At 39.4% G+C, this 13,428-nt stretch overlaps 1 long non-coding RNA gene across 1 annotated transcript in view; it reads left to right on the top strand.

Annotated features, from left to right (window-relative positions):
* The first annotated feature begins 1,128 nt into the window (after window positions 1-1,128).
* Window positions 1,129-13,428, top strand: part of LOC135114912 (uncharacterized) — a 221,033-nt gene continuing 208,733 nt past the window's right edge. Inside the window, exons 1-2 of the long non-coding RNA XR_010275712.1 lie at window positions 1,129-1,831; window positions 11,631-11,834. This is a non-coding gene — a long non-coding RNA (uncharacterized LOC135114912). The remainder of the gene's footprint in view (window positions 1,832-11,630; window positions 11,835-13,428) is intronic.

Genomic DNA, 13,428 nt, shown 5'->3' with positions numbered 1-13,428 from the left:
GCTGATAAAATTATGTCAAATCCTTGTAGATGAAAGGAACAAAGTCAATTATAGGTTCTTAAATTCTGCAAATGTTCTGCATGACAAACTTAGAACCTGTCTGACTCTGAGAGGAGAAAAACATATGAAAGTATATATATGTTTTATTTATCTTATTTTTTTAAGATAGCAAAAATGTTTAGTAAACAAGAAGACATCCGTATGGACAGTGGGACTCTGTAAACACCCATCATCGGAACTCCTCTATTTATCATGTATGTAAATGACATCCCACACAATATATTGTCAAATGTTAAATGTTTGCAGATGATACCTACACAAGGTTATCAAGACGGGCCAGAATAAATATGAATTGCATTAAGGAGTATGTCAACTCTGCAAATGGCCAAAGACGTACTTGAGGATGATAATAAAGTTAAGTGAAAAGTCCATAAGACTGAAGGAAAAGAAAAGAGTTAAGGTAAGAAGAAAGATAAATATGAGGAAGAGATGGGCCAAATAATTGATTACAGACACGGAGAAACTTGGGAATATTAGTTATAGAAGCAATGTAATACTCGTAGTCACGTAGTCAATGACATACTGCCGTTCAGTCATCACTCATGTGTCGGGATATGACGGGAATTACACGTGTGGTGAGGAGCAGCGATACTGGGACATGTGCCTCAGTGTGATGGCGTGAGGCTCAGCTCTTCGTGGGAAAGGGAAGCAGTTTATTTTCTTGCAATGAATAAAAAGCGATATGGCCACGCTCAGGAAAGTTTTGAGGCCATATTAATTGAAAAAAAAAAAAAAAGAGATTTTCTAGGAAGGTTTGGTAAAAAAATGGTGAACTTGAAAATAAGGGAAAGTTATACGGTATGTATGTAACTGCATTATGTAAACAAGCGGGAAAAGTACTAACATTCACGAAACGGAGGAAATAAACTAAGAAAAACACCGATAGAATCAAACACAACTCTCAAATCACCAAAGGACTCACCACCAAGAACATGGAGACGATATGATAGAAGAAACTTATCTCATGAATGAAAGACACTGCCTGCACCAGATTATGGATACGTCATTAGTCTTTATAAAACCAGCAGGACCCGCTTACTGAAGGGTGGAGGCGATAGGTAGGCTACGGTACCTATTTTATACTTGACGAGGCTTGTGTTCGTGACGTGTATTGCATCAGCTGTTTCAGTTTAATTATTTTATTCCAATAGTAGTGTAATCCACATTATGTAAGTGTAAATTTACCTTCTGTCACCATGGTTTCTCCCTCAGACAGCTTGTATTGTGATATTTTGTTTTATTTTCGACGTAAAGATGAGAGAGAAACAAACCTAATGTATTTATCTTCTGTCTTGATAAGTAGTATCGAAATACCTTTAATATCTATGACAAAATTTCATAATTTGAAAATAAACAAATTGAAACTACGAAAGAGTGAAATTAAAAAGAAATGAACATAAACTTGTGGTTGAAATTCACTTCAATAAGTATCCTCTACCTACTTATTGAAATCAATGTAGCCAAATTTTCCTTTCTTTTTCAAATTTATTAAATATCTTGAATTCAGGAGTCATAATAATATCATGCAAACAAATTAATGTAATATTGGTGTAGCCTTGTATCCCTTGGCAGAGCATTGACGTGTTGCGGGGGTGGAGTTCGTCTTCGTGTATGTTATTTATTCATTTATCTGTTTTTCCCATTTGTCTTTCGCAATTCAGCGGTGATAAATACGGTCAGTGTTAGTGCTAGTGTTCACAAGTCGGAGAGGATGGTGGATGAACTCACACAAAACACGAGGCACCGAGAAAAACTCGCGAGGCACCTGCAGGTACTGTGTCTGTGTGGCTGCCCTGCTTGGGGGAGTACCGCGTGCTGTTGTGTGTGTCCCTTGCATGTTCACTCCTACCCTGCCTTGATTCACGCATGTCAAAACCCGGTGTTTGGGGAGTATGGAAGTAATTTTAGCCTATTATTTTCTAGACAGTGGTTGTGTATTTCTAGGCAAAAAAATATGATGCTTTCTCCACTCGTGATCTACACTATAAGTGATCTACACTATGAAGTGATCAGCAGTAAAATTAGTGAACAAAATTCATCTAAACCCAGCCTAACCATGCGTCCTTGAGTGAAAATGCTAATGTTACTTCAATATGATCCCTCTGTTTACTTAAAAGGGTGAAAAGTGTATTAAATTTGTAACTGGCGACATTCTATCAAGGGAGGGCGGGGCCCCAGATGCGTCATGGCGCTGCGTGCTGAGGTCAGGATGGCACTGGCTTGGTGCCGAGCAGTGCCTCCACTCCACGATGCAGTACTGGTAGCCAGGATGATGGGGATGGTGAAGGGTAGTGATGAGGTTAGGCTAGGCTGCAACAGTAGGGTGATGGAATGATGGAAGTGGTTCAAGGTAATGGTCAGGGTTGTAAGAAAACCGGTAGTGTAGGGGTGACTATTGAAATTGACGAATCTTGGATCAGAACGAAGCTAAAACGCATATATATTATTATGTCCTTCGCATAATGTATATATATATATATATATATATATATATATATATATATATATATATATATATATATATATATATATATATATATATATATATATATATATATATATATTATGTCCTTCGCACTTCAATGGAAATTTCCGAGTGAAATACAAATTACTATTACTAAGCTACAGGACGTTATTTCAATAATGTTCAAGACAGTTACGTACATGCCTTGCTGACAGCAGATGACGGCACGCTGGGAGGCGGGCTGCTCACACCTGATGACATTTTCGAAATATAATGTTAGGTCATGAATCAGCTTAGATAGCAGATGCTTAGATGTATGTATGCGATAGATAACACCTGCCTAGGTATATGTATAAGATAGATAACAAATGCTAAGGCATATGTATAAGATAGATAAAATAGTGCTTAGGTATAAGGTAGATAACAGATGCTTAGGCATGTGTATAAGATAGATAACAGATGCTCAGGCATGTGTATAAGACAGATAACAGTTGCCTAGATATATGTACAGTATAGAATGTAAAAACTACGAAATGTAGCAAGAATGTAAGTGCTGCGGACTCCCCGGGTGGAGGGAAGGTGAGTGGTGGAGGTGGGGGACCGTGAAACATGACGAATAGATCTTGTTTAATTCCTCTTTGCCACAGACCCGGAACACCCCATTTGCATGATATAATCAAGCTCTCGAGAACGTCACGTGTATTACATGATTATGGAATTTGCATTTCAAGTAATTAGAAGCGATCCATATACATGACACTTCCAGAATCGGCCATTATTAGTCACACGTGGATTCACTGACAGCACAGTGGTATGAATTTTAATGTATATCATAATTTTTCCAAATTCTAAGTCGGTGAATATAAAGAGGATGGGGAAACAGATGAAAGCTAATTTTTTTTATTTTATTTTATTTTATTTATTTATTTATTTTTTTATTTATATTATTTATTTATTTATTTATTTATTTATTTATTTATTTATTTTTTGCTCTTAATATACATTAATTCCAGAGTTGTCAAATGCGTACGGTTAGTCTTCGGTATAATTTTCAAGTTACCGAATTTCAGCCACGTACCACAAGAGAGAGTGTTCTCGTGCAGCATGATGTGTGGACGCCTGTGCAATGAGGGTGTATTCACGACATGTCAATACGTAAACTTTTGACATGCATGTTGCTAATATAATGAATTTAGTAGGTAATTAGCCAAAACACCAAAGTGCCAGTACAGAGAAGGATGACAAAATTTATTGAGAGTCCGAGAAATAAGTATTGCCCGTAATAGGAGAAACTTTTTGATATATATATATATATATATATATATATATATATATATATATATATATATATATATATATATATATATATATATATATATATATATATATATATATATATATATATATATATATATATATATATATATATATATATATATATATATATATTGTGTGTGTTTTTTTTTTTTCTTTCTTTCTTTTTCTTTAATTGACTCCCTTCAGTCTTTCCTACTCCAGCGCTGTGTTGCATCTTGTTACATCCATCGTTGTTTCCATGGTTACTGCTCTTCTGAACCTGTAACGGTATACCTCCATCCCACGGCTTCTCAGCACAAGACTTTTTCTTCTTCTCATCCCTTTGCTCTCCATTTCACTAACGCAAGAGTTGACCAGCACGTTTGCTCTTTCATGTCTTTCACTGGTAAACTCCTTGTTGTTGTTTCTGTTTTTCTTTCTTCCCTTGGCCTGCATTGTTTCTGTCGTGGCGGAGCTGAGGGGTAGGGTTGCAGCGGCCGCCACGCAGGGCAGCACAGTGGGCGCCTAGCAGGGAGCAGCCTGAGTGTTACCTGTCCACCACCTCAGTCCATAAATTTGTAGGTGATTCTAGGCTTAGAAAAAGAATGTGGCACGGAGCTTCCACTCATTCTTTGTAAGGTCTGGGCGAGGCTGGGTGGCCGCGCTGATGTGGCAGAGGGATACAGATTTTAAAACATTTTATTTGTTATTATTATTTTTTAATGAATAAGAACATAAGGAAATAAGGGAAGCTGCAAGAAGCCGTCAGACCTACACGTGGCAGTCGCTGTATAAAAGAACTAACTACATCCCCCTTATTATCCCTATCCATATACGAGTATTTATCTAATCTTGAGCGTCATGGAGGCTGGCTAAGAAAACAAATGAAGGAGAAAGAGAATGCTGAGTTGCTGATTCAATAAAAAAGTGAAAGAGGAGGATTTCAAAAATTGTTCAGTTGCGATGTCCAAATACTTTACTTTTGAAGCATTTAAAGTCTTAGGAGGGAACGACAAGCAGGCAGAGAGTTCCAGAGCTTACCAGTGAAAGGGTGAAAGAGTGAAGGCACTGGTTAACTCTCGCAGTAGTGAGGTGAACAGCATAGGAGTGAGAGTAAGTAGGAAGTCATGTGCGGTAAAGCCACTGCACTACAGACTCGGGTAGGCTGATTTCTATGAGAGAGAGAGAGAGAGAGAGAGAGAGAGAGAGAGAGAGAGAGAGAGAGAGAGAGAGAGAGAGAGAGAGAGAGAGAGAGAGAGAGAGAGAATAAATGAAATAGATAAGAGAATAAATAAAAACAGGCATGAGGAACTGAATCACTGAGGGCAAGTACTTGATGACAGAGAGAGAGAGAGAGAGAGAGAGAGAGAGAGAGAGAGAGAGAGAGAGAGAGAGAGAGAGAGAGAGAGAGAGAGAGAGAGAAACAAGTCTTCATCGTTCCTTAAGTTGCTTTTCTCCTCCGTGTGACTAGAATTGTTTCAGGAGAGGAAATGTTAAGGAAGCTGTACTAAATTGGCCAGTCTCATTCGATAACCATGTTCTGTTTACCTTGGGAAGCAATTTTAAAGCGGGTATTCTTTAATTAACCCTTTCACTTCTATCTGGCACACCTTTCTTTAATTACTAACCAATGTGAGGTATCTTTGCACTGATTAGAAATTGCAAATGTACTCTTTATTTTATTTATTTATTTATTTTTTTTTTATTTTCTTATCCCCCTCTCTCTTGTTACGCGTTTATAAAGATTTCAGATATTGCTTCTAGTGTTGTGAGCTGTTGTATATTGTAGTGAAAGCGTAATTAAGGTGCTTGTAGGTCTTGGTCATACTCCTTGACACAGTAAAGTCGCTATCTGTGTTGTGCTGTTTATTCTTCTTCTTTTTGTTGCTGTTGTTGTTGTTGTTCTGTGTATACTTTTTTTTTTTGTATTGTGTTGTGTTACTTTTTTTTTCTTCCTTCTTTTTTGTACTGCGTTTTCTTTAACCGCTGTACTTTTATTTATTTGCTTATCTATTTGTATTGTTGTATTGTGGTTCCTCTTTTCTCTTGTTATCCTTTCGTGTTTCTTCTATTTTTTTTTATGACTTCACCGATCCTTCCTTCTTTTTTTTATTACATTAATTTCACTGCGTTTCTCCTTTTTATTATCATTTATGTATTTATTTATTTATTTATTTTTTTTATCGTTGTACTTTCCTCCCATTACCACTCTACATAATTTTTACCAATTTTTCCCGTGGCGGTGTTTCATCTGACCATCCCCATGCAGTCTCGGTAAGCTTCACACAGGCTCCGAAAGGCGAGATCTGTGTGTTTATATCCCATTTCTGTTCATTTGGCGGAGGTGCGTGTGGTGGGGGCGGCGGGTGGAGGGAGGCAGGCACGCTAATGAAGACCCGGGCTGAGTGGGCGGCGGCGGTGGGCGTGTCTGGCGTGGTTGCGTTGTAGTAAATAAAGTTAAAGGCCAGGGTGTGAGACTTTATGAATGAACTGCTTGTTTTCCGGGAAATGTGTTGGCTATATAAATATGATGAAATTAATGGAATATTTCTTCATTGGCTGTCGGTGCTTGCCTCTCAGCCAATCAGGTGCCGGGCTTGCGAATTTACCCCAGCCTTCAGTCAAAATATCGCGCAGCAATTGGGGATAATGATAGTCATGATTTTAATGATGATCATGCGGCAATAAATCACCAGAAATCTCTGCTGAAAATCTTGCCGGATAAAAAGAGAGAGAGAGAGAGAGAGAGACGCTAGCTGATGGTAAGGTGACGGACACAAACAACGTGGGAGATTTAAAAGGCATAGTATTTGTCGAGGAAAATACTAGAGAGAGAGAGAGAGAGAGAGAGAGAGAGAGAGAGAGAGAGAGAGAGAGAGAGAGAGAGAGAGAGAGAGAGAGAGAGAGAGAGAGACTGTTTGTGCCTGTGTGTGTGTCTGTGTAAAAGCAACCAAGACAACCTCTTCTCCTGCACCCCCCGTCCCAAAAAAAAAAAAAAAAAAAAACAGATAACTTCAATAATATAAGTGGGGCTGTTGTGGCCGCACCTCAGCTAATCACGCCGCCAACCTGGAGTTTCATGCAAATGCCTAAGCTTGAGGTATATTATAAGGCCGCAACACCCGATCATCTTGGGCGGGATGTACAGCTTTGTTGACCTTCTCGCCCATAATTAACGCCGCTGGCACCTAAATTACTACGGATCTCTATTTTGTTGTGGACCTGTGTGTGTGTGTGTGTGTGTATGTGTGTAGAAAGGGTTGGTTGGATAGATAGAGAGATAGAGAGGTAGGTGGGTAGATAGAGAGATAGATAAATGAATAGAGGGATGGATAGATACAGAGAGAGAGAGAGAGAGAGAGAGAGAGAGAGAGAGAGAGAGAGAGAGAGAGAGGAACCAATCATAGAAATACTGGTACCGCTCAGCCTCTTACAGACCCTCCCGGTGCATTTAGGTACACAGGGTACAGCCTCCCTAGTGGTGCTGGTTCACGGTAACAGCACCCTCTTAGTCTCAGACCGAGGGCGCGAATACATGTTTCCAGTATCGGCTAACATGGTAGGCACAACACACACCATCCACCATGCTGACACCTTCCCTCAGCCTGTCTATGCGCACCTGACTTCTGGTATTTCCCTCTGTATATTTCAGTTATTTTTCAATTGTCTTCAGTACCTTTATCAAACTCTGCACGTACTACTAGAAAATTCACGTCATCTCTTGCTAAAACAGTGTGCATGAAGTTGGGTGTTCTGTGCCGTCTCTGTCAATGTTTCTCCTTCTCAGAGATGCCAAGTCCATACAGGAATGTTATGAGTCCTTGAATGGGTTGGCTCTACTCACGGAACCTTATTAGACAGAGTGAAATAAAAAGCTTTTCGCCTCGTTAACTCCTTTTCTTTAATGGATTGTCTTCAGTCACTCATACTCCTGTGCACTGGTGTACCTCCTGCTGCTGTACCTCTCCTATTGTTACTTCCATGGTTTCTGCTCTTCTAAACTTGCGGACTGCTTGCCTCCCTCATTCCAAGACTTTTTGCTTATCTACACACCAATGTTGTCCATTCCATTAATGCAAGGGTTAACCAGTATCTTCACTCTTTCATCCCTTTCTGCGGTAAACTCAAAATGTGTACCCTTTTTTTCCCCGCTTATTCCTACGACTTGAACTCTTCCCAGAGAGGAATCTGAAGATACCTCCGGAACTGAACTGGCTAACTTTGTTGAGATTTTTTTTTTTTTTTTTTCCTTAATCTAATGCTTGGGAACAACAAATTAAGCACAGTAGTTCCCGACATTTTTGTTCCTGGCCACCCTCTTAAAAGGGAAAAATCATCTCTCTCTCTCTCTCTCTCTCTCTCTCTCTCCTCTCTCTCTCTCTCTCGTCTCTCTCTCTCTCTCTCTCTCTCTCTCTCTCTCTCTCTCTCTCTCTCTCTCATTTTATATATATATATATATATATATATATATATATATATATATATATATATATATATATATATATATATATATATATATATATATATATATATATATATATATATACGAGTATATATATATATATATATATATATATATATATATATGTGCACATAGTGTGGGATCAGCCTTTTAGTATGCTAAGTGGAGTTTGCAAAAAAATGAATAAAGAGAGACAGATAATGGTTGGTTGATACAAAAAAAGAGAGAAAAAATATTAAGGTATCCACAAACATGTTGAATTTTTATGAATTTTGCAATCGGGGGACATATTATGATGTAAGGGATTGAGTTGTTTACTTCATGACCGATGGGTGTGTGTTTGATGCGGCGTTGTTGTTGTTCTCGCCGCCCGTCGCTGTTGTTATTGTTGTTGTTGTTTGTTGGCGTTGAATGTTGCGGCCGCCACTGTTGTTGTAGCTGTTGACCTTTTTATATTTGTTGAATCTGTCTTCGTTAAATTACTGCTTTCTTTTTAAACACCAACATGTGTCAGTGTGTGGGGAGGACGCGCTCACTTCCCGGAACCTGCAGCGTGATGACAGAGCCTCGTGGGAACACCCTGCTGCATCTGTCTGTCTCTTGATAGATTTATGTCTCTATGTACAGGCCAGGCTGCTTGTTTATGCTCTCTCTCTCTCTCTCTCTCTCTCTCTCTCTCTCTCTCTCTCTCTCTCCTCTCTCTCTCTCTCTCTCTCTCTCTCTCTCTCTCTCTCTCTCTCTCTCTCTCTCTCAAAAGTCACTACTAGCTCGTTACTAACCAAGCAGTGATGACAGTGAATAAAGAGGCGTTTGTTGAAACAAGGATATGAATGTACTGTATTTGATTGGCCATGGCAGGGACAATAGCGCCACTTGGGGACCCTGAGCATGACAACACTGCACTGACTGAAGCTCTCGTCCACACTACTACTACTACTACTACTACTACTACTACTACTACTACTACTACTACTACTACTACTACTACTACTACTGATAATAATAATGAAGTTAAACTAAAATAAATAAAGACACCTTCATGTTCTCTGTCAGACGCGGGGACAAACTGATTTTTATATTTCTTTACTTTAATTTCGAAGGCACCGGGTCACACATGTACAAACAATATGGTGTCGTACAAATGACTAATTGGTAGGAATGTAAGATCGGTTTGTCGCGGGTCTGACAAAGAAAACGTGAATCTCTGGGTCATTCAGTAGACGAGACCATCACTTAGTGGCAGTGTTACCAAGTCCACGTATCCTTAGCTAGCAATTACCTTACCAGAACCTGCGTAAATATAGCATATTATATAGCGCAAATAGTCCATATCCCTGTTCTTATGAATGCTCTTTCACCGTGGCTATGTGACTGCCGTGCGAGACTTCTGTCATGCCTGGATTATGTTACTGACAAGCTGGCTATAATTGCATCCATTTCTTCACTCAGAGAACTATAAATGTTGGTAATAACTTGTCCATTATGCGTCTTGCAAGTACAGTGGGTACAAAACACTTAGGCGTGTGTAGCTGTTATTTTCTTTTTCCTTCTTAAATTGCTTAAGAGAGAGAGAGAGGGGGGGAGTGGGGTAGATTGGCCGGTACATAGAGACATAAATCTATCAATAGAGAGTGATAGAGATGCAGCAGGGTGTTCCCACGAGGCCTCTGTCATCACGCTGCAGGCTTCGGGAGGTGTGTTCAGCCTTCCCTCCACACAATGACACAGGAGGGAGGGAGAAAGAGAACAGAAATTTAACGACGACGACGGCTGGAAGAAGAAGAAAGATGAAGAGGAGGACGAGGAGAAGGAGGAGAAGAAGAAGAAGAAAAAAAGAGGAAAAGAAGAAAAAAATAAAAGAAGAGATGAAGAAAAGAAGAAGAGAAGAAGAACAAGAACAAAACAACAACAACAAGAACAAGAACAGTCAGATCCCAAATCACTGTGAAGCATAAGGAATATATGAGGAATATATGAATATATAATGAGGTGAAATTAAAATACAATAAATAAAAACACATTAAGTTACCGTACTTGCATATATACAAATTAAATAAATAAGTAGGTAGGTTGGTTAATGAATAAATAGGTATATGTAATGTGCTTATTGTTTTTTCCTTTTCTATTATATCCCTCATTTGAAGTGTGTGTGTGTGTGTGGTGTGTGTGTGTGTGTGTGTGTGTGTGTGTGTGTGTGTGTGTGTGTGTGTGTGTTTATGTTCAGTCACAGCTCTGCACCATACAGCACCATCACTCAGCCAAACCCTCGGGCGCCTAATTCCTCATTCCCATGCGCATGTTTTCCTGATTTATGTAAAGTATGTTTGTTCTTCGTAAAACCTGCAACTCTACCCGGCGTCTCACCTTCCTGCCGTGTGATGTTTTTGGCCAAGAGTTCATCCAGATATCATTGCGAGGTGTAAGATAACAGAGTCAGTAATTTTTTCTGAGATTTTCTGATCGAATTCTTTGTCATATTTACAAGAGGAAAATAAATTAAAGGTTTAGCAGAGCGTGGCTTCGTTCTCCCGACATGTGAGTTATGAGCTCGTTGCTTCACCACTGAGCTGCTCGGCTGTTAATCAGAAGCGTTCGTGTTGCAGCGCTGTTGCCTTTCCAGCGGCAGCGCGTCTCGATGTTTTGCTATGATGGTCCGTTCCTGCTTTTCTCCTTCTCAGCATTTTCTTTCGTACATCTAAGTGTGTTGTATATTTTCCCTGTCCTCTTCATCAGGTGTATATTGAAGTGATATGTTGGTGGTGCTCGGCATTCTTCCTCTTCGACCCTGAGTATTACTGGAACAGCTGAAGTATGCGTTAATGCAGTGTTCCTAAATCTGGGACGCTAGCAACCTCCAGGGTGCTGAAATAGATTTTAGGGAACGCTGGGATGTGGTACAATGTCAGTGTTCCTCAGTTGGGATAGAAGAGTATCGAAGTGACAGTTTATTTTAGTTGATAAATTTTAACTACTTTTCAAATTGTGTTCATGTATTTTAGCGTAGTGAGGAAAAACACTTATTATTTATTTATTTATTTATTCATTTATTTATTTATTTGCTTATTTATTTATTTTATTTTATTTATCTATTTACTTATTTATTTTTTGACTATAGTACTGGCATGTTTTATTTTTGGAAAATGATCAAAATAAAAGATTAAGCAGTATTCCACTTGACATTATCCTTGTGTTGCTAGTGCAGTCTGTGTAACCAGTTGTTAGCCAGAGTCAGGCGTGATGGACCGCCTAGACGTGCCTACAGGCGGTGCTGAGGCTGGAACAGATTAAAAAACCGCTGCGAACATTTATAAGTATGACAGGCGTTAACACATTCTTTTTCTTCGGCAGGCAGTGGCGAGACGTGCTGGAAGACGCTGAGTTATGGGCCACGTGACAGGACAAGATGACATGAACCTCCCCTGAGCCTTTATGTGACCCTCCAGCCAGCCCCCACACCACCACCACCACCACCACCACCACCACCACACCCATGCTATACCCGGGGCCCTGATCACTGTTATCGGCGGCAACACTCCTCATCTCGCGGGAAAGGTAAATGCTACCTTTGTTTATTTAACCCGTTCAGTACCGCGGCAGTAATGTCATTATATTCTAGATGTCACAAGAGGATGATGCCTTTCGTTATCAAGGAATTATAAAACATACTTATTCATACAACTCAGTTATATTTATGAATGGTAGGTGATTTGATGAAGCCCGAAATCTGTCTGCAATACTGAATGGGTCATTGCAAACTTCTGAGTGTCCACTGACCCTCTATAAAGAAATATTTCTCTTAGACGTTACTAGATCTACGTACTGACTTTTTTTTGCATCTTACCATGTGTTCTCGTGTTTTTCGATACTTCTGCCTTTATCCTCGTGAGCGAAGGTAAGAGGAGTTGCTTGTGAGGATGAATAGCAGTTGTAGCAAGCTTAGTGGAGCGATAACCGTGAAAATGGCAGCGGGTGATAGCAAAAGATTCACTACCTTAGCATATTTAGAGAGAGAGAGAGAGAGAGAGAGAGAGAGAGAGAGAGAGAGAGAGAGAGAGAGAGAGAGAGAGAGAGAGAGAGAGAGAGAGAGAGAGAGAGAGATCAGCAACACGAACATAGTCTTTACCTGTACTCAAGTTAATTGTGTTGTGTGTGGAGTCCCCAGGTGAAGAGCAGGTGCATACCCGGCTGATTGATTTACTGAAGTCAGGCGCCACAATACCGTGTGTAGACGAGATCCCTGTAACATTGCCGCAGAATATAATGACACGTGATTAACCTAGACTCAGCGCAACACCTAAATTAGCAGGCGTTGAGTTAAAGTTTGTAATGGTAATGCTTGAATTTATTTTCGTACTTGAAGAAAAATTGGTGATTATTTCAAGGGCGGTTTTAAAGTTGAGTGTTACTGAATAAGAGATTTGATTGATTGATTGATTGATTGGGAGATAAAGCAAGTACGAGGTAATCTGATGTCCAAGAATCATTGGGTAGTTATATGATTGGCCTTCTTGTTCTTGTTCTTGTTCTTGTTCTTGTTCTTGTTCTTCTCCTTCTCCTTCTTCTTCTTCTTCTTCTTCTTCTTATTATTATTATTATTATTATTATTATTATTATTATTATTATTATTATTATTATTATTATTATTATTTACCTTGTTCTTATTTTTACTTTCTTTTCCTTCTTTTGTTCTTCTTGTTCTTGTTCTTCTTGTTCTTCCTTTCCTTCACATTTTCCTTCTTTTCTTTCTGCTTTTTCTTTCCCTTTTCCTTCTTCTCCTTTTCCTTCTTCTTTTTCTTCTCCTTCTTCTCCTCCTTTTCCTTCTCCTTTTCCTTTTCCTTTTCCTTTTCCTTTTCATTTTCATTTTCCTCCTCCTCCTCCTCCTCCTCCTCCTCCTCCTCCTCCTCCTCCTCCTCCTCCTCCTCCTCCTCCTCCTGAATGTAGTTATGAATGAAGCTTTTTCATCTTTTTTTTCATTTACTATTTATTTCCTTTCCTCTTCTCCAAAATACATAAAAAAAAGAACACACACACACACACACACACACACACACACACACAAACACACACACAGACACCGAGGACCTACCCCATACCACTTACGTCCTGTACCTCCCCTGACCATAGTCTCCCCCCTACACCATACATA

Source organism: Scylla paramamosain, chromosome 2, assembly GCF_035594125.1.
Source record: "Scylla paramamosain isolate STU-SP2022 chromosome 2, ASM3559412v1, whole genome shotgun sequence".
Taxonomy (NCBI): domain Eukaryota; kingdom Metazoa; phylum Arthropoda; class Malacostraca; order Decapoda; family Portunidae; genus Scylla; species Scylla paramamosain.
Note: the sequence above shows the minus strand (reverse complement) of the source record. Positions and strands in the feature narration are given on the sequence as shown.